The following is a 26,471-nucleotide window of genomic DNA, read 5'->3' as shown; positions in this document are numbered from 1 at the left end:
GCCTACTTTTTTAGAAGGAGAAATAAGATACTGTACAAACTTGTATTGAGCTCCGAGTTTTCAGCTAACTAGAAATACTTCACCTTTAGTTTGTTCGAAAACTTCATGGTGTGTTTTTATGTTTAAAGAACTTTTCATATATGAAAGTGCTATCCTCAGGACAGCAATGAACCAGTGTAAGCGGGTGATTCTTTAACCTAGACGTCAGAGTGTGTTTTATATGGATTAGCAGTGAGACTTTTTAAAGGCCTTTCGAGGAGCTGTTTTCTTTTACTGCAAGAAGAAAATGTAGGGTTGGTGACCAGGGCCCTCCCTTATCCATGAAAAGACTTGGGGGATCTCCTTTATACGATGAAAAGGAAACTAATTTATAGCATGGATTTACACAGATAAAACAGATTTTATTTAAATATCCCTTTGTACAAATTCAGCTAGATCAACTCCTGCTCATATTTATGCAGTAATAACATTTAATGTTTACTGAGCTTTACCACAGGCCAGGCACTAGTCTAAGCAATTTATGTAGATTACCACCTTTAATTTCACACAAATGCCATGTGGTATTTACTGTTCCTGTCACAGGCCCTTAAGGGGGGTCATTGGACACCAGTGGGTCCTTTTCCTGCCTGGTGCCATTCACACCAATAGAACAAGACCAGTTTCCATAAAGCAGAGCAGAAACATTATTTGTTGAGCAAGGAATGGAGAAGGAGAGCTCAAGCTCAAAGCACCTTCCTAGGGGGTGTGGTGAAGGGGCACTTTTAAGATCCCTTAGGGAACGAAGGTGGAGACTGCCGGTGGAGATTTATGGAAAGATGTGGGGCCTTCGAGGGAGAACTGTAGTGTGCTTAGTCTTTCTTTTGCACCAGACCCTGTATGTGCCTGCAAAGTGCATCTCCTCCCCCACCTCCATCCCCTGCAGAGATTTTATCATGTGAGGCGAAGAAGATTCAGGTAGGGGTAGCACTGGTGAGCTCAGTTCTCATCTTTTCATTTGACTTATTCATGGTTACTGGCATTCAGCCTGCCCTTGGTTTCTGTAAGCAAGTACAGCTGCCAGCACAGGTTAATTTCAAAGGTTCTGGGGCCCTTTAAAAGAATTGAGGTCATGTTGTGGTGATGTTACTGTTATTCACATTTGATAGATAAGGAATTAAGGCACAGAGAGTAAAGCAAATTGAGCAAGATCATATGAACAGCTGGGATGAACTCAGGACATGGGCTCCAACACCTTTCTCTGGCATCTCCCTGATACACTCCCAGTGCCTGACTGGTCCCTGAAACGGCATGTTCGGTACCCTCTCTTTACTGGAGCAGGAAAGTGAATACAAGGGCAAAGTGCTTCAACAATAAGGAACTAAACCGAAAGGGGTTTCTACTTAGCTCATAGATTACCGGAAAGTTCAGTTAATGAAAGTCTCATTCTAGGATCATTCTGATTAAATGCAATTAAACAAGTAACTTCTCACTATATTGGAATCAACCCTAAAAGGAAAACTTGGAGACTGGAAGGGAGAGGATAAGGAAGGAGGGACAGAGGTGGGTGCCTTAGCACCACCTTTCAGGCCTCTCTGAGTGCCTCTTTGGTGCTGGGCAAGCTTCCTTCCACACCTATTAGAGCAGAGTCTTGGCTAAATGCTGCCAAGGCAGATGCTGTTTGCTCCTCTCTAGCTCCCAGGGCACCTATGGGGGCTTTGCAAATCACAGAGGCTCAATTTAGTTTCAGGAAGGAGTAATTGGAAAAAGGGGCTTAGGAGTAAGGTATCAGTTTAGAATCTTCCTGACTGGTACAATGTGTTCCATTTAATACTGAAGGTAAGACTCCAGGGAATGGAATTTGTTTTTTCCCTGTGTCACCGGGATCCACTGGGGCCGAGAACCCGTCTGTGGCACCATAACTAGCCTGTTGTCTTTGGGGATTTGGTGGAGGATTTGACACACAGACCACCCAACTGTGCTTTTTATGCAGCCAGCCAGCCTTGAGGCCCCTCGTCAGCAGGTAATCAGATGGCAGAGGATGTGATTTTTCATGGGTCTTAAATTTGCTTCATACCTCTTTTTTTGCCACATGGCTGACAGGCAAAACCTTGGACAGGCTGAGTGTTGCAGAAAATATGAAATGAATCTGAAGCCAGTGAATCCACGGAATTCTTCTTTCCGGCATGTGGTAACAAAGGGGTCCCTGCATGACAAACAGCCCTCATTCACCCCTTGTCTCAAAATCTTCTTGGCTCCCGTTTTTGTTTTTTCAACTTGGAAATAGAATATATGAAAGACAGACTGAAGAGTGGCAACCAAAATCCAGAAGGCTGGAGACATTTCTGCCATTCACAGAATTTATGAAAATCCCCTGTCTGGAAGGCTCTTGGAGAGCTCAAAATGCTCAGCGCGGCTGGTGAGTTCCCTGCAGCAGCTGGAAGTGGAGCTATAAATAGAGCGGGGAGGGAAGCGCCCTCCGGAGGGGGAGCGGGCGGGAGATTCCCGGCTCTCCCCTCCGCCGCCGCAGCGCGTTCTGGGCCGGGGGAAGCCGACTGGCGGGCGCGCGGCCTTAACCCGTGCGACGCCGGCCAGCTCCTGCGGCAGCCGGGGATTGCGGGATGGAGACCGCGCTGGGAATGGGAATCAAGGCACGTTTCTAACCTTGCACTGGAACAATACATAGTCTGCGATTCTCTTCCTCCCTCTTTCCTCTGAACCTCCCTCCGGTTAACACCTGAAATTCGGCCTTAGAAAACACACACATACACACACACATACACACGATGGAATTTGTTCCATATCTTTTTTTTTTTTTAAACCTTCGAGAGGCATAAATCCAAACCTAAAATTAAAAACATCCCCAAATTTGGTTTTGGGAATCACGTTGGCTTTTCCTCTTCAGCGGCATTCCTTCTCCAGTGCTGCATAAGGACTGCTACTTTCTCGGGGTGGGAAGTATCAAAAGGAAACGGTGTGTGTGTGTGCGCGCGCGCGCGTTTATTTTTGGCGCATGCACACCCCTCGGTAGCCTCAAGGTCGGCGACACCCTGAGCATTCGGGCCCCCGCCTACAGGGCTTGTTCCTGCCAGCCAAGGACTCGAGAAGGAGGGAGTCCCCGGTCTCAGCTGGGCGCCTGGGACTCGGTTCAGTGTTTAGCACAGTCAGTACCGAAGCAGGGGCAGCCAGGTGGGAGCTGGGCGCCCCAAAGGTGGACCCCAATCAGCAGCGAGTGGGCAGCGGGGGCCCGGCTCGCCTGCGCCTCGAGGCTCCCCGGCCGGCTCTCTGCGCCCTGGAGCTGGGGATCCGGGGGCGCTCTCCCGGGCCGCAAGCAGGCAAGGCACGGAATTTGACGCCCGGAGAGGCAGCTGGTCCTGCTTAGGACTCCTGATTCTCCTCAGATGGAAACAGTTTCTCCCGGTGAACCTGCCGGAATTCCCAGTGGACTCGCACTTCGGCTTTGCCCACTGGCGCATTTAACCAAGGCCGCATTTACCGCTTTGAGGCAAATTTGAGCTTCAAATGGAGCGGGACTCCTGCTTGCAGAATGAGGTAAGGTCGCGACTAAGGTGACATTGACTAGGGCCACAGATTTTATGGGGACTAGCCTCCCCCAGGCAAGATGCTGAAGTGAAGTTTGCCTGGGCTTTCACTCCTTCCCTCCCTCTTGCTTACTTTTCTCCAGCGCCCACTCATACCTTAAAAAGAAACATTCTCCCGGGTGGGGGACTCCCTTAGGCTATATTCAGCATTATAGCGTTCTGCACTAGAGGCCATGCCACAGAGCGACCTGAAGTTCCCCATCCTTCCTTTCATCTTTGCCCTCTTGTCCTCTTTCTTTGCTCTCCTCTTTCTTTATCCAATCTTTTATTTATTTTCCCATCCCCCTTTCTAACTTCTCTTTCTTTTCCATGAAAATATGAACCAAATGAAGGGAGAGAGGGCAGAAGGTTTGTGATTTTTGTGTGTCATGTAATACTGAGGTTATAAGGGTATATGCATTGATGGTTTATGAGTTATTTATTCATTAGGTTTTGTTGAGCACCTACTCTGTGCTTCTGTTCAACTTCTTCAGGTTGGGGGTGACCAGACTGTTTTCTAGAAGATAAATTGCCTCAAAAACTTACTCCCACCTCTTCTCTACTTCCTTCTCTAGGGTGTGGGAATCAGCATCTGCAAGACCAAGGGATGCAGAGCTTGCAGGGAAGAAGGAAGCTCATTAGGTTCAGGCGGCTTGGTGCCTTTATGCCCTCAAGCCATGAAGTAGCAATAACAGAAATCTTGCATTAATAATAATAACACATTTATCGAACACTTGCTGTGTTTGTGGTATTCTAAGAACTTTACAAATATTAACTCATTTAAACCTCATAACTACCCCACGGAGTAAGGAGTACTATTATGTCTTTTTTACAGATGGGACAACTCAGAAACAGATGATTAAGTAGTTTATTCATAATCAGACAGTAAGTGGGAGAGCCAAGATTGAAGCTCAGCATCTGAATCTAGAACAGAGTTCTTCATACATTACATATCTCTGTCACTCACATATTCATCCATCCAGTCTGTGCCAGATGCTGTTCTAGGAGCTGCAACAGTAGACAAGGCAACCAAGATCCTTGGAGCTTGTATTTCAGTTGAGGGAGACAGATTATTTATCAATAAATAAACTAGATAATTTCAGGCAGTGGCAGATACCATAAAGAAAAGAGAATATGGCCAGGCGCAGTGGCTCACGCCTGTAATCCCAGCACTTTGGGAGACTGAGGCAGACAGATCAGGAGGTCAGGAGATGGAGACCATCCTGGGCCTGGTGGTGCATGCCTGTAATCCCAACTATTTGGGAGGCTGAGGCAGGGGAATTGCTTGAACCCGGTAAGTGGAGGTTGCAGTGAGCTGAGATGGTGCCACTACACTCCAACCTGGTGACAGAGCAAGAGTCTGTCTCAAAAAAAAAAAAAAAAGAAAAGGAAAGAAAAGAGAACAGAGTAATGTACTAGAGTGGCTGTTTTCACATGGTGAGTGGACAGGGAAGTTCTCTTGGTTAGTAGTGACTTGAAGAATTGAGAAGAAAGACAAATAGCAAATGAACATATGAAGTGATGGCTGTTACCTTTAGTAATGGAAATGCACATTAAGTCCAAAATAAGATATTATTTTATATGCATTTGGTTGGCCCAAATTGAAAGATTGGCAGTATCAAGTGGTTGAAGAATATGTGGGTCCAAAGGATGTCCAAGCATTGCTGGTGGGAGTATGAATTGGTACAAAGACTTTGGAAAACAGTTTGATAGTATATCCTAGTTTGAACATTTGAACATATGTGAATGAATAGTTCAACTTGTGTGTTAAGTGTATACCTGTGGGAAACTTTTTACATCTTCAATGGAAGACATGCATGTGAATATGCTTAGCAGCCTGATTTCCAATAATGAAAGCCTGGAGGGACAACCAAGGCCTAGCACCTTGTGCTAGTGATGAGTAGCGTAGTATTGTTGTGCAAAAGAATATTATACGGCAGTCAAAGATGAATAAACAAAATGGCATAACAATATGATTGGCTTTTAGCAATATAATATTAAGTGAAAATGAAGTCTAAAATATTACATATAGCATAATAAAAACTACTAAAATAAACCAACTAGGTAGGGGCGTGTGTGTATGTGTGTGTGTGTGTGTGTATGCAATAACGTTATATAAATGGGAAAGCAAGAGAATGATAAACAGGAAATTTGTGATTTTGTGATTATGGTTACCTGAAATGGAGGAGAAACAGGGGTACCATATGGTTAGAGGCAAGTCAGTGACTGTTTCAGGAGGTTGCAATGGAGTTTTGGCTGGTAGGACAAGTTGTGCTTGTTACGTTATTAAATATAACTAGTCAATAGCAAAGTATGACAGGGCGCGCATGGGCTAATGATGAGAGTGTATGGTGGGCTATGTAATAAGATTAAGTCAGTTCTATGTACTGTGGTCCTAAGTGGAAACAGGAAAGAAAGGTAGACACTTTTGTCAGGGAGAGGGTTCTACTAGGAGAGAGAAGTTTGATGTTTTTAAGGAAGAGAAAAGCAGCCTGGAGTGACACAGTTGGTCAGCATATTAGAGAGGTGGACTGAGACCAGATTCTGCAGGACTTTGCAGGTCAAGGTAAAGTTTGGTGGAAAAGTTTTAAGCAGTGAAGTGATGTTATTGGGTTTGAGATTTTAAAAGACCATTTGGAGCTGTGTGGAGACTGGACTATCAGAGGGGCATTCGGGAGGCCCTCCAGTAGTATAGGAGAGAAGCTGATGGCAGGACTGCAACTGTGTTTCTGCAGGTTACTTACTGCACAGGAGACCAGCTTGTGGGGGTCAAGTCGCTGAAATTCAGCCTATGTTCCTCTTGCCAGCAACTGTCCCAGTGCCAGGCTGTGAAGGCCTGGAGGAAGGGCACATTTTTCAAATGGCAGAGAGCTCTGTAGGCCAGCAATAGCCTGTTAGTGGATCTGGGTGGTGCAAACAGATTTGAGGAGAAGTGGGTAGATTCAGGACCTATTTGAGGGCAGAATGGACAAGGTTTGCTGATGGATTAGATATAAGGATTATTAAGGGAAAGAAAGGAAACAAAAGTAACTCCTAGATTTTGATTTATCTGCAGAGATAGAAGTTTGCCTGGGCTTTCACTCCTCCCCTCCCTCTTGCTTACTCTTCTCCAGCACCCACTCATACCTCAAAAAGAAACATTCTTTTGTGTGGGGGACTCCCTTAGGCTATATTCAGCATTTTAGCATTCTGCTCTAGAGGCCATGCTACAGAGCGACCTGAAGTTCCTCATCCTCCCTTCCATCCTCCATCCTTCCTGTGTGCAAAGAAGAGAAAGAGCAGCAAAGATTCACATTCAAAGGAAAAAGTTATATTTTGGACATATTATTTTTAAAATGCTATCAGACAGCCAAGTACAAATGTCAGATAGTGAGTTAGACATGAGTGTGAAGCTTGAGGGAGATTTTAGAGCAAGAGTCTTAAATGTGGGAAGTATAAGCATATATATAGATGGTATAGTTCAAGTTCTACTTAATTGTCATTGTCAAAGTATGAATTCCTTTGGGGCAGAGAAATTTTTTTTCGTTCCCCCCAGAAAAGTATAAGGAATAATAAGTCTTCAGTACATATTTGTTGAATAGATGACAGAAGAATGCACCCAGGTTTCTGATGCTGCTAGTGTCTGAAGGCTGAGGCTCTGTTGTTTTCAATTCCTCTTTTGGCTGAAGCAAGTCTAATGGTAGTGCCAGCCCTTTAGGAGACCCCAGAGCTATTCTGAGCAGCCAGAAATGGCAGGGACTAGAGAGTGAAGACACAGGATGGCAGGAGAGCCCCTGAAAGTCAAGAAAGAGGAAAGAGTGTTGAGCCAGAAACAGGGTCACAACTAAGAATGTGGCTGATCTCATGGGTGATGAGAGACAGAGAATTCAGCAAGAGAAGATAGGACTGAAGCGAGTGAATGACAGGATCAAAGCAGTTGATACAACTGGAGCCATGAGGTTCAGTTTAAAGGCCAGTGTATTGCAGACATTTTTGACAGTCACCAGATAACTAGCTCGGCACCAGCCAAAACACTCCCTACCAACCCTAGCCCCGCAGAACTTCAGGCTTTGTGTTGTCCCTTATGAAATCTCATTTAGGAAATTGTTGCTAAGGCATTTCCATACCAGATATCACATCCTGTCACCCTGCTATGAATATGCAGCATTTAGCCTGCATGTGGGTTTCCAATACCTCCACAATGCCCTCTTCGTACTGGGATTGGGCAGCTGGCCCTGCCCTGCTTCATTTGGGCTTGGCATGGTTCTCCCATGCCACCACATCCCATTCACTTGGGGACATTTATTTTGTCAGCCTCCACCCTCTCATTACAGTTCACATTTCTTTACTTCTCTGTGTTCTTTCCTCAAATGGATACCTTTTGTCCCTTACTCAGTAGTGTACCTTATTGCCTGGCACAGTTCCTGACATACAGTGTGTGAGCAGCAATTGTGAAAGGGCGGAAGGAAGGAAGGGAGTGAGGGAAAATCAAGTTTCTCTTTGCTTGGCTTTGAGGTGATCAACATGAGACCATCCTATTCTACCTTTGCACTAATGATAAAGTCACAAGGACCTCCCTTTCTGCAGCTGAGTATGGCATTGCTTAACAGTGTAGGCTTTGGGATAAAATAGACCTGCAGTTCCATTCTGGCTGTACCATATGTGACTTGGTTAGGTCACCATCTCTTAGACACTCAATTTCTTTATCTGTAAAATGTGGATAATAACAAAACCTCCTGTATAGTGTAGTTGTGAGTTTTAAATAAGATAAGGATATGAAGTTTCTAGCATGCCTGGCATATAAGAAAGGCACAGTGGAAATTCAGCTACTATTATTTTCCAAGGCGTTTAATTGTCAATGCTTTCTTTGTTAACCAACTTCAAGTGATGCTTCTAATCCTTAGAATTCAGCCTCCTTATCCAGTGAGGCCAGTGCTCTGGCAGTGGAGTTACTACTCCACTGCCATTTTGGGCAGATGGGGAACTATTCCTGGGCACATGGGCATTTGCTGTTCCATTTCTCACATTCTGCTTCATAGTATTCCACTGCACATAATTCACAGGCAGCTGAGAGTCTGAATAATAGTGAGGATTCAGAATTTATTCATTCAGCATTCCATAAACAGTGATTGACTGTCTTACTATGCAAATGGAGATGCAATGATGACTAAGACACAGTCCCTGCTTTCAAGGAAATCACAGTCTAGTTATTGGCCAGAGGGACAGACAAATCAACAGACAATTGCAATATACATATTCATGGAATCACTCCCGGTACCCCAACTCCAAGACAATACCCCTCCACTCCCACTACAGCTGAGAAGAATGGTGTGAACATAGTAATGGTGATGGTCCCTTGTATTTGCCCATATATTTACAGTTTACAAAAAATGTTTACTTTGAAGTATTTCATTGGATTTTCACAACTTTATGAGATAGGTAGAGATTCTGCTTCCATTTTATAAATGAAATCTAAGACTCCATTGAGCAGATGCCTTTAAGGCAACAGTGTCCCATGCAGGACACTGCCAGCCCCTTTATACAGTTTCCACTCAGGGGTCTGTCTAGTTTGCCACTCTTGTGGACATGGGGTTTGATTCTGATTGTGAGTTCACTGCTTGGGTTTGATGGCCAAGTTTAGCTTCCCTGTTGAGATTTTTGTTTTCTGTAGACTTACACAGACAACTCATCTTATTCAGGTGGATTTGTGCAACCATTCTGATCGCTGGGGCTCAGTGTTAGCATTGGCTGGTAGGCAAAGCCCAGGTGAGGATCATGATGGTTTTCCCCAGGGAGAGAGAGATTGGTGATAGATATTAGGTTGATTGTCTGTGCTTGTGCAACTGGGAGTGGAGGATCTGGTAGAAGAACCTTCAGATAGCAGTTTTATGAAGCTCGTCCAATCAACTGGTTGTTTTTCTTGGCTAGAGTAAAAATAGAGGAATTGCTTTATCCTCCTTAAAAATTGAATGACTTATTTATATTTCCCCAAAGATGACCAACTGTAGTCATTTATGAAATATTTAGACATCTTCTGATACAGAATACATCTGCTTAAAATTTGCTTATGGTTATTTATGTAAGAAATATGGGTTCTTTTCTTTTGTAAAATTTAGTCAAGGAAAGTAAACTTCACAGACTTGTTATGTAATTATAATGTGGGAAAATGAGTTTGTTGCCCAGAACAACAAGTGTTTTTCTAATCTACTTATGTGTTTTATCTTTGTGTAAGATATTATTATAGTATTTCTGCTGCCCACAGAATATCTGGGCAGGGCAGCTCAAAGACCTCCTGCCAGACCTGCAATGCAGCACGAGGATGATTTTGGCTGTGGCAGTTCAGAAGCATGGAAAGCACCCTCCCTCCACAGATCTGTTACCACAGTAACTTTGATGACATTATCTTATACAGGGGAAAATAAGTTAATGGATCATTTACTTTGACTTTAAATATGAGATTTGTGAAACATAGAGAAATAAGAGACATGATTGATGAAAAGTGACTTTTGAAAGGGCCTTTTAATTTTCACTTGCTTCAGTGTACTAGGGATCAAGTTACAAGTTGATTGAGTGAAGAAATCCTAGTAAGAAATTTGTCCTATATGCAGCGAGAACAGTCGGAATTAGCAAAAAGTCTCCATTACGGTATGTGTTTGCGTTTTAAGAAATAACTTTGTTTTATTTCCAATTCATGTGTTATTATACCAAAAATATTTTGCATTAGTCTCTTCTTTCATGTATGAATTAGACCTCACATGTAGTTATTAACATCCATTGAACATAAACAGATAAGTCCTTTAAAAGACCCTCTTTTTCTTTTAAGGCGGTTAAAATTTTAGGTTACTAATTTGCTTGGCAGAACTCTTCATTGCACTTAGGTAAACTTCACTCCAAGCTAATTCAAAAGAGCATGATTTCCAAATGGCCGAAACCTGAATAATTTCTACTATAAATTCCCATTAAAAATCAAGCATCCAGTCAAAGACAAAACTTGATCTTCTGGTTAACTTGAAGGAAGAGTTTTTTCTTTCTAGGTTAAAGAAAAATTTGCTGACTTGTACTGACAGTTTCAGTGTGTCCTGAAAGAGACAGGCCTTAGCAACTGCAAACAGCTGTGCTCAGCTCCACCCTCATTCCACACACTAGCCCCTACTCTGGATGTAAAAAAGTTTCATGCAGCCCCTCAGACAAATGACTGAGAAAAAGAGAGGCCCAGATGATGTTTATCATGTATACGTCTGTATCTGAGGCTGCTCTTTGTTAGGGCATCTCTGGCCAGTCAGCATTGATTGACTCGTCCTGCTACGCTTTTTATATTCCTGTTGCAAAACAGAAATATGATTTTGCCATATGTGGGATAGTAGAGACAGAGGAAGATGAAAGCATGGCAGCCCAGACCAGTGCTTCTTAAATTCATGGCTTTCAAAACACGGATTTCTGGGTCCCACTCTCAGAGATTCTGACTCAATGTCTAGAGAACTGTGCCCCCTCTAAATTTCCATTGCTAACAAAAGCTCCCAGGTGATGCAGATGCTGCAAGTCTGTGGAATATACTTCAAGCAGCCCTGGCCGAGATAGCTAATTTTGAGAAAACTCAGGTGATGATAATGGAACTGCATTTCAGGAACAAAATTCATCAGAACATGATAGTCCAGCAGAGGGAGATTAGGCAGTCCTAGGCTGAAAAGCTGCAGCATTTTGACCCAGACCATCCTGATTTTAGCACTGAGAGTCCTGTGTCCTAGGAAACCACTCAGTCTCAGACAAACCAGAAAGTTGGTCACCCTACAAGTAATACTAAGCTAGTTTATAATGGTAGCTTTAATGTGTTTTAAAGTGATTGTTGTATAGCCTAACTTTTAAATTCCTGGTGTGTTTTAAGACAAGCCACTGAGCACACTGTGAAATGACAGGTAACCACATGTAATTGAGACACTGCCAGCTAGAGCCTTCAGCTTTTCTAAATGTCTTTTCTCATAAGTTGTGGTAGATTTGGAGTTCCCAGACTTCTCTGCAGATTGGAATCACCTGGAGAGCTTAACAAACTGATGTGTTCTATTCCCAAAGATTGTGAATTAATTGGCTTGGGGAGTGGCCTGGGTTCTTGTAGTTTTAAAAGATCTGCGCATGATTCTAAACTTGTAGACACATTTAGGGACATTCCTGGTACATAGTCTTCAAAGATGGTGGCTACTAATGCCTCCCACTTCGTACAGACACACCATTCATCTCATCAAGGGGTAGGGTTTTTTTCCCATCCCTTTGGTTCCTGCTGCCTTTGTGACTTGCTTTGAACAAGTCAAGCATGTTGGGAAGCTAGTCTCCATGCCAGAGGACAATCCATTGTAAGTCCACAGTGTTGTGAGGATGCTCCAGCTAGCATGGTAGAGAGAGCCACCATGTGAAAGAGCATTGAGACATCAGATATGTGAGGGAAGCTCTGTTAGACCTTCTTTCCCAGCCCAGTCAATAGCTAACTCTGACCAAGTAAGTAACCCCAGCTAGTGCTATCAAGAGCTGAACTGTGCAGACAAGGTCTCCTTTCTCCATTATTGTCTTAGGTCATTTAGCTTTGGGTGGTGTGTTATAGAACAATGTGTCACTGAAGCACAAGTGGATTCCCTGCACTTCTGTGTAGTAACATAAAGGGGGCATTTTGAAAGGTCCTGTAAAAACAGGGAATGTTTTGTCATCTTCAGCTCAAAGTGGAAAGCAAAATTAACGCTGTGTTGCTGTATATTAGAAGGGAAACACTATTTAATTAACAAAATTATTAATGATAGTGAGAAAAGATATAATAGCTTCAACAGTGCTTTCCCTTGTATGGCCCAGAGATCAGAGCCCAAGGTACAAGGCTTAGAGTGCTATCAGTTTTGGGGGAGCTGTTCAAACCCAGAGCATCAGGATGAACAAGACAAGATAAAATGTGATGTGATGCCATGTATTCCCACACTAGGTAGTGTTAAACAACAAGCTGGGATGGATGCACTGTGTTGCTCTACATGTGAGTGGCGTCACTTCTGTCACCTCTGTCACACTTGTAGAGTGACATAGTATATGCACTTGATATTTGGGACTTTTCCAGAAGGATTACAAAGAGGAACTATCACTTGGAGTAGTTCACGGGAGAGAAAACAGAAGAGGAACTTAGCTTTCTAGATCCGTCCTATTTCATTTTCTATAGATGAAGTTTTACCCCATGGGAAGCTAACTCCACATCTGGCTTCTCAGTGGCTACTTGGAAACCCAGGAACCATGCCACACAATATGATGTTTTACCCAAATCCAAAAGTGGAAGGGCACCTATGTGTACATGAGGTGCTTACCAAGAGACATAGAAAGGAAGAAGTTGAGGAAATCTGAGGTGAATGATTTTTTGTGTGCTTTAAATTTATTTATTGGTTTTTGCAGAAACACCATAGGTGTGCCTTACTTTGATACTGCTTTTGTAGACTACATTCTAAGGCTGAGAGAATCTCTTAGCCATATGCTTAGTAGCAACATAAATGAAATATTAGTCTTGACTGGTCTTTTCCCTTCTAATAATCACACCAAACTAAATACTGGACATTTGCAAAAGTGGTAAGTAGCAGCTCTGCTTTCATCTGCAGCTCCAAGGATTTGGTTTTTATTTTACTGTTTTGCAGAGTCATGTCTCTCCTAGGCAGGTCTTTTTCTGTGTTTTTTTTTTTTTTTTTTTTGCAATGGGGAAAACTATTTTGGGTGTATAAACATTATGCTATGTTTAGTTATTTCATGAGGTTGGGTAGTTCCTAAATGTCAGTGGCTTTATATGACTATCATTACATTTTGCAATCTAGTCTGAACCTTACTGTAGAAGTCATAATATAAGAGAAGCAAAGGTCTATTTAACATATTGGAAGGTTCCTTGTTCAGAGCTTTCTGGAAAAAAAGTTGTTTGGATTGGTTTCTCAGCAATCAACTTGGATTAGCTCATGTAGCACAAAGGCCATGATGTAGGACCAGCTGTATTCAGGATTCGAACAGTGAAGTCATAAAGAACTTTCTTTCTTTCTCTGTTTCTAATTTTATCCCTGTCTCTTGGTCCTTCTTTTGCTTATCATGGCTTTCTTCTTAGGCACATTTTTCTCTAGTGGCTCCATGATATACCAACAGATCTAAGCTTTACCTCTTGGCATAGTTTTACTTTAGGCAAAACCATAGGATTGAATTTAAATGGACAGGCCTAGAGTAAGTGGCCATTTTCAGATTTGGGAGGAATCTGAGTGCAGTTCTCCAGGGGAAATTAAAAATGCTGTATCAGAAAAATGTGAACGAATAGCAGGATGGCAGTAACAACAGATACACACTATTGTGGGAAAGGTGCTCACCAGTTTCCAGCTGAACGATTCAAGTTTTGAGAACTCACATGACTATCTGTAAGTGGACCCAAGTTTCAGGGAATAGACTCACATAACTGAGCTCGGGGAGACTGATATATAAACTGAGTATCCATTTATTGTTTTACAGTAAGAATGTTCGAACAACCTCAGCTGCCAATGTTGACAGAACAATTCATTTTCCCCACTTAGGTAAACCACAAGGAAAGCCAGTCATAAGAAATGTGTTAAATGAAGATGGATCAGAAAAACAGAGTACACAGTATCGTGGTCCACAGTAGGGTCTACCACAGGGACCAGGTAATTGGGATTGTTGGGGCCAGAGCAATATTGTTCCTAGATGGCATATGGAGAATCTGAAATTTTAATGCTTTGGGCTTCCCTTTTGGCCAGAATTTATCAAAGAGTGGCTCCAACCAGCTGCATTGAAATCACATGGCAACCTGATAAAATGATTTCTAGTCTCACCCCAGGCTTGCTAAATTGAAATTGATGAAATGAAGCTACATTTTCAACAAGCTTTCCTGGTTTTGTCTCTGTAGTATGAGATTATTCCTCTAAATGAATCAAATCCCTTTGTCCATGCATCTTTATTCTAATAGGATATAAGTGATTCAATTTCTGTTTAAATTATTAAATATTTTGTTTTTAAATACATGGCATAGCTAAATTAGGTATTTTGATTTGTTTTAAGAAAAGCCAAATGTGGGTGAAGGGGAGAAGAAAAGAAAGCACACTGCCATGTGTGTACCTACGCAACTGTCTTGCATGCTCTGCTCATGTACCCCAAAACCTATAATCCAATAAAAAATTAAAAAAAAAAGATTCTAATCATAATTATAAAATTATAAATTTCTGATTAGAAATTAAATATAGAAAATTTGGATAAAATGGAAATATGTGACGGATTAGGCAAAAGCATCTATAAATCTGTGATATTTTAAAAATATTTATTTTTGTGTGCGTGCTCATACCTCACTCCTCCCACAGGGTTCTATGTATACTCTAAATAGAATTTGATTTCTGCTTTCTTTATTCCCATTTAATTCCAGAGCAACTCTCTAAATTGTTACTCTTCATTTGCATAATATTGACTATTCTAAAATTTCCCATTCATACATATATAGAATTTTACCCCCTCAGATCATTAATCAGACATATTACATGAATTTTTTTCCATGTGTGGAAGAATGAGAGGTTGTGAAAGAATGAGATATTTACTTTAAAATAAAATAGAAGTAATCACATATTTATTTGACTAACAAAACCTAATTTTTCTAGGAGGGAGGCTTTTAGATATGATCCCAATAAGGGAATCTTATAACAAAGTTATAGAAGTTATGGTTGATGGTTAATTAACACGAGACTATTAAGTGCATTTAACCTCCTGTTATTGGAGTCGTTTACAAGCTTAAGTGAAAAAATTAATTTCTACAGCAAATATTCTAACAAATACTTTCTTTTTCTTTTTTATTGCATTTTAGGTTTGGGGGTACATGTGCAGAACGTGCAAAATAGTTGCATAGGTACACACATGGCAGTGTGTTTTGCTGTCTTCCTGCCCTTCACCCACATTTGGCATTTCTCCCCAGGCTATCCCTCCCCAGATCCCCCCTGCTGTTTCTCCCCATTCCCCCCAATAGACCCCGATGTATAGTACTCCCTTCCCTGTGTCCATGTGTTCTCATTTTTCCTCACCTGCCTATGAATGAGAATATGCGGTATTTCATTTTCTGTTCTTGTGTCAGTTTGCTGAGAATGATGTTCTCCAGATTCATCCATGTCCTTACAAAGGACACGAACTCATCATTTTTGATTGCTGCATAGTATTCCATGGTATATATGTGCCACATTTTCCCAGTCCAGTCCATCATCGATGGGCATTTGGGTTGGTTCCAGGTCTTTGCTATTGTAAACAGTGCTGCAATGAACATTCCTGTGCATGTGTCCTTATAATAGAATGATTTATAGTCCTTTGGATATATACCCAGTAATGGGATTGCTGGGTCAAATGGAATTTCTATTGCTAAGGCCTTGAGGAATCGCCACACTGTCTTCCACAATGGTTGAACTAATTTACACTCCCACCAACAGTGTAAAAGTGATTCTATTTCTCCACATCCTCTCCAGTATCTGTTGTCTCCAGATTTTTTAATGATCACCATTCTAACTGGCATGAGATGGTATCTCAGTATGGTTTTGATTTGCATCTCTCTAATGACCAGTGATGATGAGCATTTTTTCATATGTTTGTTGGCCTCATGTATGTCTTCTTTTATAAGGTGTCTGTTCATATCCTTTGCCCATTTCTGAATGGGCTTGTTTGGTTTTTTCCTGTAAATCCGTTTGAGTTCTTTGTAAATTTTGGATATCAGCCCTTTGTCAGATGGGTAAACTGCAAAAATGTTTTCCCACTCTGTTGGTTGTCGATTTACTCTAGTGACTGTTTCTTTTGAAGTGCAGAAGCTGTGGAGTTTGATTAGGTCCCATTTGTTTATTTTGGCTTTTGTTGCCAATGCTTTTGGTGTTTTGGTCATGAAGTCCTTGCCTACTCCTATGTCCTGAATGATTTTGCCTAGATTTTCTTCTAGGGTTTTTATGGTGCCAGGTCTTATGTTTAAGTCTTTAATCCATCTGGAGTTAATTTTGGTGTAAGGTGTCAGGAAGGGGTCCAGTTTCTGCTTTCTGTACATGGCTAGACAGTTTTCCCAACACCATTTATTAAACAGGGAATCCTTTCCCCATTGCTTTCTTTTGTCAGGTTTATCAATATTGTATGGTTGTAGATATGTTGTGTTGTCTCCAATGCCTCTGTTCTGTTCCATTGGTCTATATCTCTGTTTTGGTACCAGTACCATGCTGTTTTGATTACTGTAGCCTTGTAGTATAGTTTGAAGTCTGGTAGTGTGATGCCTCCTGCTGTGTTCTTTTTGCTTAGAATTGACTTGGCTATGCGGGCTCTGTTTTGGTTTCATATGAAGTTTATGGTGGTTTTTTCCAGTTCTGTGAAGAAAGTCAATGGTAGCTTGATGGGGATAGCATTGATTCTGTAAATTACTTTGGGCAGTATAGCCATTTTCACGATATTGATTCTTCCTAAACATGAACATGGAATGTTTCTCCATCTGTTTGTGTCCTCTATTATTTCGTTGAGCAGTGGTTTGTAGTTTTCCTTGAAGACGTCCCTTATGTTCTTTGTAAGTTGTATTCCTGGGTATTTTATTGTTTTTGTAGCAATTGTGAATGGCAGTTCGTTCTTGATTTGGCTTTCATTAAGTCTGTTATTGGTGTATAGGAATGCTTGTGATTTTTGCACATTGATTTTATATCCTGAGACTTTGCTGAATTTGCTTATCAGTTTCAGGAGTTTTTGGGCTGAGATGATGGGGTCTTCTAGATATACTATCATGTCATCTGCAAATAGAGACAATTTGGCTTCCTCCTTTCCTATTTGAATACCCTTTATTTCTTTTTCTTGCCTGATTGCTCTGGCTAGAACTTCCAGTACTATATTGAATTGGAGTGGTGAGAGGGGGCATCCTTGTCTAGTGCCGGATTTCAAAGGGAATGCTTTCAGTTTTTGTCTATTTAGTATGATATTGGCTGTTGGTTTGTCATAAATAGCTTTTATTACTTTGAGATACGTTCCATCAGTACCGAGTTTATTGAGGGTTTTTAGCATAAAAGGCTGTTGAATTTTGTCAAATGCGTTCTCTGCGTCAATTGAGATAATCATGTGGTTTTTGTTTTTGGTTCTGTTTATGTGGTGAATTACGTTTATAGACTTGTGTATGTTGAACCAGCCTTGCATCCCTGGGATGAATCCTACTTGATCATGATGGATAAGTTTTTTGATGTGCTGTTGCAATCAGCTTGTCAGTATTTTATTGAAGATTTTTGCATCTGTGTTCATCATGGATATTGGTCTGAAGTTTTCTTTTCTTGTTGAGTCTCTGTGGGGTTTTGGTATCCGGATGATGTTGGTCTCATAAAATGATTTGAGAAGGATTCTCTCTTTTTGGATTATTTGGAATAGTTTCAGAAGGAATGGTACCAGCTCGTCTTTGTGTGTCTGGTAGAATTCGGCTGTGAACCCATCTGGACCTGGGCTTTTTTGGTGTGGTAGGCTCTTAATTGCTGCCTCGACTTCAGACCTTGTTCTTGGTCTATTCATAGTTTCAGCTTCCTCCTGGTTTAGACTTGGGAGGACACAGATGTCTAGGAATTTATCCATTTCTTCCAGGTTTACTAGTTTATGTGTATAGAGTTGTTTGTAATATTCTCTGATGATGGTTTGAATTTCTGTGGAATCTGTGGTGATTTCCCCTTTATTGTTTTTTATTACATCTATTTAGTTGTTCTCTCTTTTATTTTTAATCAGTCTGGCTAGTGGTCTGTCTATTTTGTTGATCTTTTCAAAAAACCAGCTCTTGAATTTATTGATTTTCTTGAAGGGTTTTTCATGTCTCTATCTCCTTCAGTTCTGCTCTGATCTTAGTTATTTCTTGTCTTCTGCTAGGTTTTGAGTTTTTTTGATCTTGCTCCTGTAGCTCTTTCTATTTTGACGATAGGGTGTCAGTTTTGGATCTCTCTGCTCTTCTCAATATAGGCGCTTATTGCTATATATTTTCCTCTAGAGATTGCTTTAAATGTGTCCCTGAGATTCTGGTATTTTGTGTCTTCATTCTCATTGGTTTCGAAGAACTTCTTTATTTCTGTCTTCATTTCATTGTTTATCCAATCAACATTCAAGAGCCAGTTGTTCAGTCTCCATGATGCTGTGCGGTTCTGAGTTAGTTTCTGAATTCTGAGTTCTTACTTGATTGCACTATGGTCTGCGAGACTGTTTGTTATGATTTCAGTTGTTTTGCATTTGCTGAGGAGTGCTTTACTTCCTATGATGTGGTTAATTTTACAGTAGGTGTAATGTGGTGCTGAGAAGAATGTATATTCTGTGGTTTTGGGGTGGAGAGTTCTGTAGATGTCTACCAGGTTTGCTTGTTTCAGGTCTGAGTTCAAGCCCTGGATATCCTTGTTAATTTTCTGTCTGGTTGATCTGTCTAATATTGACAGTGGAGTGTTAAAGTCTCCCACTATTATTGTGTGGGAATCTAAGTCTCTTGTAAGTCATTAAGAACTTGCCTTATACATCTGTGTGCTCCTGCTGTATTGGGTCCATATATATTTAGGATCGTTATCTCTTCTTGTTATATCGATCTTTTACCATTATGTAATGACCTTCTTTGTCTCTTTTGATCTTTGTTGCTTTAAAGTCTATTTTATCAGAGACAAGAATTGCAACTCCTGCTTTTTTTTGCTCTCCATTGGCTGGGTAAATTTTCCTCCATCCCTTTATTTTGAGCCTTTGTGTATCCTTGCATGTGAGATGGATTTTCTGGATACAGCACACTGATGGGTTTTGGATTTTTATCCAATTTGCCAGTCTTTGTCTTTTGATTGGTGCATTTAGTCTATTTACATTTAGGGTTAATATTGTTATGTGTGAATTTGATTCTGCCATTTTGATGCCAGCTGGCTGTTTTGCCCATTAGTCGATGCAGATTCTTTTTGTTGATGCCCTTTAGCATTTGGTATGTTTTTAGAATGGCTGATACTGGTTGTTCCTTTGTATGTATAGTGCCTCTTTCAGGAGCTCTTGTAAAGCAGGCCTGGTGGTGACAAAATCTCTGAGTACTTGCTTGTTTGCAAAGGATTTTATTTTTCCTTCACTTATGAAGCTCAGTTTTGCTGGATATGAGATTCTGGGTTGAAAGTTTTTTTCTTTCAGGGTGTTGAATATTGGCCCCCACTCTCTTCTGGCTTGTATAGTTTCTGCCGAGATCTGCTGTGAGTCTGATGGGCTTCCCTTTGTGGGTGACCCGACCTTTCTCTCTGGCTGCCCATTATATTTTCTCCTTCATTTCAACCCTGATGAATCTGACGATTATGTGCCTTGGGGTTGCTCTTCTTGCGGAATATCTTTGTGGTGTTCTCTGTATTTCCTGGACTTGAATATTGGCCTGCCTTGCTAGGTTGGGGAAATTTTCCTGGATAATATCCTGAAGAGTATTTTCCAGCTTGGATTTGTTCTCTTCATCCCCTTCTGGTACACCGATCAAACGTAGGTTAGGTCTGTTCACATAGTCTCACATTTCTTGGAGACTTTGTTCATTCCTTTTTGCATTTTTTTCTCTAATCTTGGTTTCTCGTTTAATTTCATTGAGTTGATCTTCGACTTCTGATATTCTTTCTTCTGCTTGGTCAATTCGGCTGTTGAAACTTGTGCATGCTTCGCAAAGTTCTTGTGTTGTGTTTTTCAGCTCCTTCAATTCATTCATATTCCTCTCTAAGTTGTCCATTCTTGTTATCATTTCCTCGAATCTCTTTTCAAATCTTTTTTCAAGGTTCTTAGTTTCTTTGCATTGATTTAAGACATGTTCTTTTAGCTCACAGAAGTTTCTCATTATCCACTTTCTGAAGTCTGATTCCGTCATTTCATCACACTCATTCTCCATCCAGCTTTGTTCCCTTGCTGGTGAGGAGTTTCGGTCCTTTGTAGGAGGCGAAATGTTTTGGTTTCAGGTGTTTTCCTACTTTTTGCACTGGTTTCTTCCCATCTGTGTGGATTTATCCACCTGTCGTCTGAGTAGTTGCTGGCTTTTCAATTGGGTCTTTGAGTGTACGCCCAGATTGTTGATGCTGAAGTATTTCTGTTACTTAGTTTTCCTTTTAACAGTGTAGCCCCTCTGCTGTATGACTGCTGAGGTCCAATCCAGTCCCTGCTGCTGTGGGCTCCACCCTGCTGCTGTGGGCTCTGCCCTTATGTCCTGGGTTCCAGCCTGTGCCTGTGGGCTCTGCCCTGCTGTTGTGGGCTCCGTTCTGTTGGCGGAGTCTCTCTGTTATGGCGTGTTGCCTTGGCAACGTCAGGTTGTGTTAGCAATGGGTGTGTACCTCAGTAGGGGCAGAATGCCTAGGTAGTGGCGGATGCCACTCCCGCATGAAGCTGCACATTCCTGTATTCAGCTGTGCCTGCAGTAAAACTCTCAACCCCAAGCGTTTCGAATCGCCGTTTTGTTTGTCCCTGTGGGGGTGGGACCTGCCTAGCCTGATCACCTGGCTCCCTGCCTCAGAGCCCTTTCTACCTCTTTTTTTTTTTTTTAAGTTGAACAGATGACTCTCTCCCAGGTGTTTTAGTTGCCTGCTGGTAGGGCACCGGGATCTGTGTGATTTCCCATTACAGGGGCCAATGCACTGGCTCAAATGTCACTTCCCAGGAATCCTTGTCTGGCTCACTATCCAAGTCACGTTTAATCAGATGGATATGCTAATCTGCCCTCCCAAATCTCAGATTGCCAGTTTAACAGGGCACCCAGATCAGCGCGTTTTGTGCGGCATGCCACTGCGCTGCAGCGCCAGCCGAAACGGCCAGCACAAGCTGAGAGGGCTGTGCTGGCTTCCTGTGACTCTCCTACACCTGGGAATTTCCCCGTTCTGTGGGCAACAAAGATCCGTCTGGAAATGTGGCTAGGACTCACCCTCTGCGCCTTCATTGAGAGCTGCAATCCTGAGTTGTTCCTACCATGCCATCTTGGAAAACCACATTCACAAATACTTTTCTATAACAGATGTACTTAGCCTTAAGTTTAGAGTTCAGTAGTCCATGGAAGATAATTATTAAATACATTTCTGAATATTGCATAAAATCATTTTCCCTTTTTAGAAGACAGACTTGGGCAGAAATTCAACTTTGAGCTTCTATGGTATAGAAGAAATTTGGAGTTAATTGAAAATTTATGGCCACATAAAAATTTTATGGTCACACATGGTCTGCAGGTGTACCAGCCCCTATTTATTCACTATTCAGATCAGCATAGCCCTGTCTATGCCACAGGTCTTACATTCACAGCCAGAGCTGCCCAAGTGACAGTTTATACTGTTTCCATGGGTGAAAAGCTTAGGCTGCTGTCATGTTCTGGGGCATACATTTCAGAGTCCTCACACATAGCACCCACTGATAAGGAGAATTATGCACCTGCACCCACCTCTGCTGCAGAGGCTTTCCCTCTCCCAATGCTGCCCAGAGGGTCCAGGGCATATAATTTACAGTATAGGGAACATAATGCATCATGGAGCAGAGACTAACCAATGAAAGATAGGAGAGGAAGAGACAGTGGCTAAATTGTTTGCTTTGCTTTTTTTTTTTTTTTTTTTTTGAGATGGAATTTTGCTCTGTTGCCCAGGCTGGAGTGCAGTGGTGAAATTTCAGCTCACTGCAACCTCCACTATTCAAGCAATTCTCCTGCCTCAGCCTCATGAGAAGCTGGGATTATAAGTGCCCACCACCATGCCTGGCTAATTTTTTTTATTTTGTCTGAGACCTGTTCTTGTTCTGCAGGCTGGAGTACAATCTCAGCTCAGTGCAGCCTCTGCCTCCTGGGTTCAAGTGATTCTCCTGCCTCAGCCTCCCAAGTAGCTGGGATTACAGGCACCCACTAACATGCCCAGCTAATTTTTTCTATTTTTAGTAGAGATAGGGTTTCACTGTGTTGGCCAGGCTGATCTCAAAATCCTGACCTCAGGTGATCTGCCTGCCTTGGCTGCCTCCCAAAGTGTTGGGATTGTAGACGTGAACCACCATGCTGGGCCAATTGCTTGCTTTTCTTCTCCCAATTATAGATGATGCCAAGATGTAGGAGTTTGTATAGCCTAGCTGGAGATAGCTTAAGAAGACTGAGCAGCCAGCCCTGGCTTTGGGGAAGCAACTGCTGGCTTTGCTTCCCCTGGCTTTGAGGAAGCAACTGCCCCTGATTTTGGGGAAGCAACCTCTTTCCCTGCCTGACTCAGTCTTTCTTTCCTGGGATTATGTTTACTTCACCCTCCATCAGAAAAAAAAAATAGCATGCATCTTTTTACCTCTCATCTTTTTATGGTAATGGAGAACTAATGATTTTTTCCTCTCAATGGCACTTGTGCCAGCACATCTCTAGTTTTTTTAGTTAAATACTGTTGAATCCTTTAAGCCTCCAGCTATAGATTTCTAAGCCTTTTAAGCCATTTGGGGCTCAGCATTTTTTTTCTTGCTAATAAGATTATAAGGTAGCCTTATTTTCCTTTTCTCTAAATTCTTGTGGGCTTCCGCTGGCCACATCTATCACCAGCAATATCTTTTTCCAGCTATAGGATGAAAATCTCAAAGTTAGTGAAGCTTGTTCTGAAAGGCCAGTTGACTGCCTTTGATTTTCCAGTCCTGCATCTAGAGGTCTTAAAATGCCTTTTGGCTGTGGACTACTCTCAGCATCAAGCATTGCCACCTAATTCTCCTCTACCCACCACAGTGATTCCAATTCCAACACAATTGTCATCTCCTTATTAGCTCATCTCTGTTAAAAGTTAGAGATGGAGCAAAGGGAGTGCCAGTGATAATGCATGTCTCAGCTGTTTGTGGGCATGCAAGGATACAGGTAAGAGGACATTTTATTACAGCAGCACTAACTAGCTGTAGAATTATCGAAGGTGTAACATATGAACGTGCCTCACTTTTATTGTGTGCATTCATTTCTGGGCAAATTCTGGGAAGACAGCTCAAACATCTTATGTCGCACTCAGACACCTTTTGTTTTCACTATGTTACTGCCAAAATGTGTGGAGAAGCAATCCAAGTGAACTCTTTTACCGTAACAGTGTGTATGACCATTCCTCTTTTCCTATCCTTGTCTTGCTCTGATAGTTGAGAGCAACTGTCTCACCCCTGGGCTAAAGTAATTGTCTCTTAACTGGTTTCTCTGCCAGTCTTGCCAGTTCCTCCTCTCTGGGGCATATGACCCTGGCTTTAGTCCTAACTCCCCAGATTGAGGAAAGACCCCTACTGCTCCCCAGCATTCTGTCACTGCTCAACTAGCATGTTTTTGATGTTTCAGCTACACTTCATTACTTGATATTTTTCCAATGAGCCATGCCTTTACCTGTGCTATTCTTTATCTTTTCTTTCCTCTGTTCCATTAATGCCCATTATTCCTTCTAGAGCTAATCCACACATCTCCAAGAAAGCTTCCCAGGCTGCCTCTTTCAGAGGCCAGTTAGCTGTCAGGCATTGTCCCCACCAGTTAACTTGGTGAACCTCTCACAGAGCAGGAGCTGGTTCTTGTTTTGCAGGTCCAGATTGTGTATTTTTCCAGGGCCCTTGGTGATTATCAGTATTCTCAGGACTAATATGAACTAATCAAACACGTGGAGACAAAGGTTTAAGCCCTAATATTTTATCAATTTTGTTTGTGAATTATAACTGCAAGGGAGTGTGGTACTACACATATGTGACACTGTTGAGGCAGGTCTGGGTTCCTGCTTACCAGCAAGTGAAGGTGGGCAGGTTACCAGAACTCTCTAAACTTCAGTATATTTATATGTAGAATTGTGGAAATTATACTTTTTCTTACTGAGGAGTTTGGGGAATTAATGCCATTCTTCATAATTTTCAGCATGTTCATATATTACCTGAATAGGATTTTTAAAATTGACTACTTTTTAATATTATCTTCATGCAAAGTAATGATTTTTGTGAAATCATAGGGTTTGATTTGCTAGCCATATACATAGGTATGCATGTGATATATATATTATCTAAATAAAGATAATTAGTTGCCAACAGTAGAATCTATACTGGCTAATTCAAGAAGGAAGAATTTTTATTAAAGGATGTTAAATAATGGCTGTAATTTCTGAAAGGTCCAGTGAATCAGGCTTGGGTGCATTAATGCAGGAGCTGTGGCAGCTGAGAAGCACACAGCCAGGAAAATACCCAAAACCACAGAGCTTAAGGAGCAGCACCACGGTGCCCCCCTACAGCTGCCTCAGAAGGGCCTTCCCTCCCCACCTTTGTGAGAAAATCTGAACTCCCACTCTTGGCTGTCAGATTATATTGTTCATTCGCACTTTGAAATTTTGTGAAGACATATCTGCTTGTAAAAACTTAGGTCACATGCTTGTACCGTACATGCAGGAGACTCCAGGGAGTCTTATTTGCATTTCCAACCTCTATAGTAAAGGAAGGCGACTACAAAGGGACTGAAATAACAGTTGAGTCGATATACAATATCATCTGCCACATACATTACAATCAAAACTTTATTGGTACATCACCTAAAATCTTCATATGTACAGAATAGATGTATCGCATTGTAGGAAAAACGTGAATGAATGTATTCATGGTACTGGATATGGAAAGGTCTCTCAACAGTAGGTGATATTTACATTATTGCAATTCTCTTTTTTCATTAGAGTATCTTTTATGAGCAGTACATGAAGGATACCACTGAGTTGTTCTTCTTGTATTCACACTCATAAGGGACCATGAGCTATGATTTGAATGTGCCCCCCAGTTCATGCATTGGAAACTTAATTGCCAATATGACAGTGTTGGGAGGTGAGGCCTCATAAGAGATAATTAGGTCATGCAGGTGCTGCCTTAATGCTTGGACTAATGTTATTATTGTGGGAGTGGGTTGGTTATGAAAGTGAGCTCAAGGCCATACACAGTGTCTCGCACCTGTAATCTCAGCACTTTTGAAGGCCAAGGCAGGCAGATCACCTGAGGTCAGAAGTTTGAGACCAGCCTGACCAACATGCAAAAACCGTCTCTACTAAAAATATAAAATTAGCTGGGCATGCTGGCACATGCCTGTAATCCCTGCTACTCAGGAGGCTGAGGCAGGAGAATTGCTTGAACCAAGGAGAGAGAGGTTGGAGAGCCAAGATTGTGTCATTGCACTCCAGCCTGGGCAACAAGAGCGAAACTCTGTCTCAAAAAAAAAAAAAAAAAAAAAAAAGTGAGCTCAATCCCTTTGTGCTTGTTCACCTTGACCCTCTTTTGCCCTTCCACCTTGCAGTGCAAAGGCCCTTGCCAGAGCCTGGGAAGTTCAAGAGCATAGTAATCTACAGTCACTATGCATTATCTATGCATAAAATGGCAGGCAGGAGATAAAAATAGATGTTATTAGCATATAATGAATTTAACATGTTTATAGTGCTTTTAAGCAAAGTAAAAGTATTGCTTTTAATGCTCCTGGATTTTCTAACTTCCAGAACTAGGAGCCAAACAAATTTCTGTCCATTATAAATTACCTAGTCTGTAGTATTCTGTTATAGCAACACCAAACAGACTAAGACACCACCTGAGGTAGACTGGCATAGTGATGAAGCACATGGCCTTTGGAACTAAACCGCCTGGGTTCCAATCCTGGATCTACAATGAACTGGCCTTTTGGATTTGCATTTTGGATTTTTGCAACTGGCCTTTTGGATTTTTTTATGCATTTCTCTGTGCCTCAGTTTATTCATTTGTAACGTCGAGGTAATAGTATCTACTCTGTAAGGTAGCTATGAATATTAACAAGTGAATATTTTAAAGTTTTCAAAAGTAATACTTTTACTTTGCTTAAAAGTAAGTACTATAAACATGTTAAATTCATTATATGCTAATAACATCTATTTTTTTATCTCCTACTCACTATTTTATGCATAGATAATGTATAGTGACTATCGATTAATTACTCTCAGTGATTTTTCTCCAGTCACTCCT

The 26,471-nt window shown here is 41.6% G+C and overlaps 1 protein-coding gene across 15 annotated transcripts in view; it reads left to right on the top strand.

Annotated features, from left to right (window-relative positions):
- The first annotated feature begins 3,057 nt into the window (after nucleotides 1-3,057).
- Nucleotides 3,058-26,471, top strand: part of KCNN2 (potassium calcium-activated channel subfamily N member 2) — a 459,477-nt gene continuing 436,063 nt past the window's right edge. For 8 of the 15 annotated variants that reach the window (XR_013532555.1, XM_078365847.1, XM_054252040.2 and 5 more), the window contains exon 1: nucleotides 3,058-3,528. The gene's annotated coding sequence lies outside the window, so the exon portion shown is untranslated. Of the gene's footprint in view, nucleotides 3,529-14,089; nucleotides 14,198-26,471 lie in introns of all 15 variants that reach the window. The other 7 variants (XM_035291074.3, XM_054252042.2, XM_054252041.2 and 4 more) reach the window with 1 other exon arrangement.

Source organism: Callithrix jacchus, chromosome 2 (genome assembly GCF_049354715.1).
Source record: "Callithrix jacchus isolate 240 chromosome 2, calJac240_pri, whole genome shotgun sequence".
Taxonomy (NCBI): Eukaryota; Metazoa; Chordata; class Mammalia; order Primates; family Cebidae; genus Callithrix; species Callithrix jacchus.
This window is presented reverse-complemented; position numbering and strand designations above follow the sequence as displayed.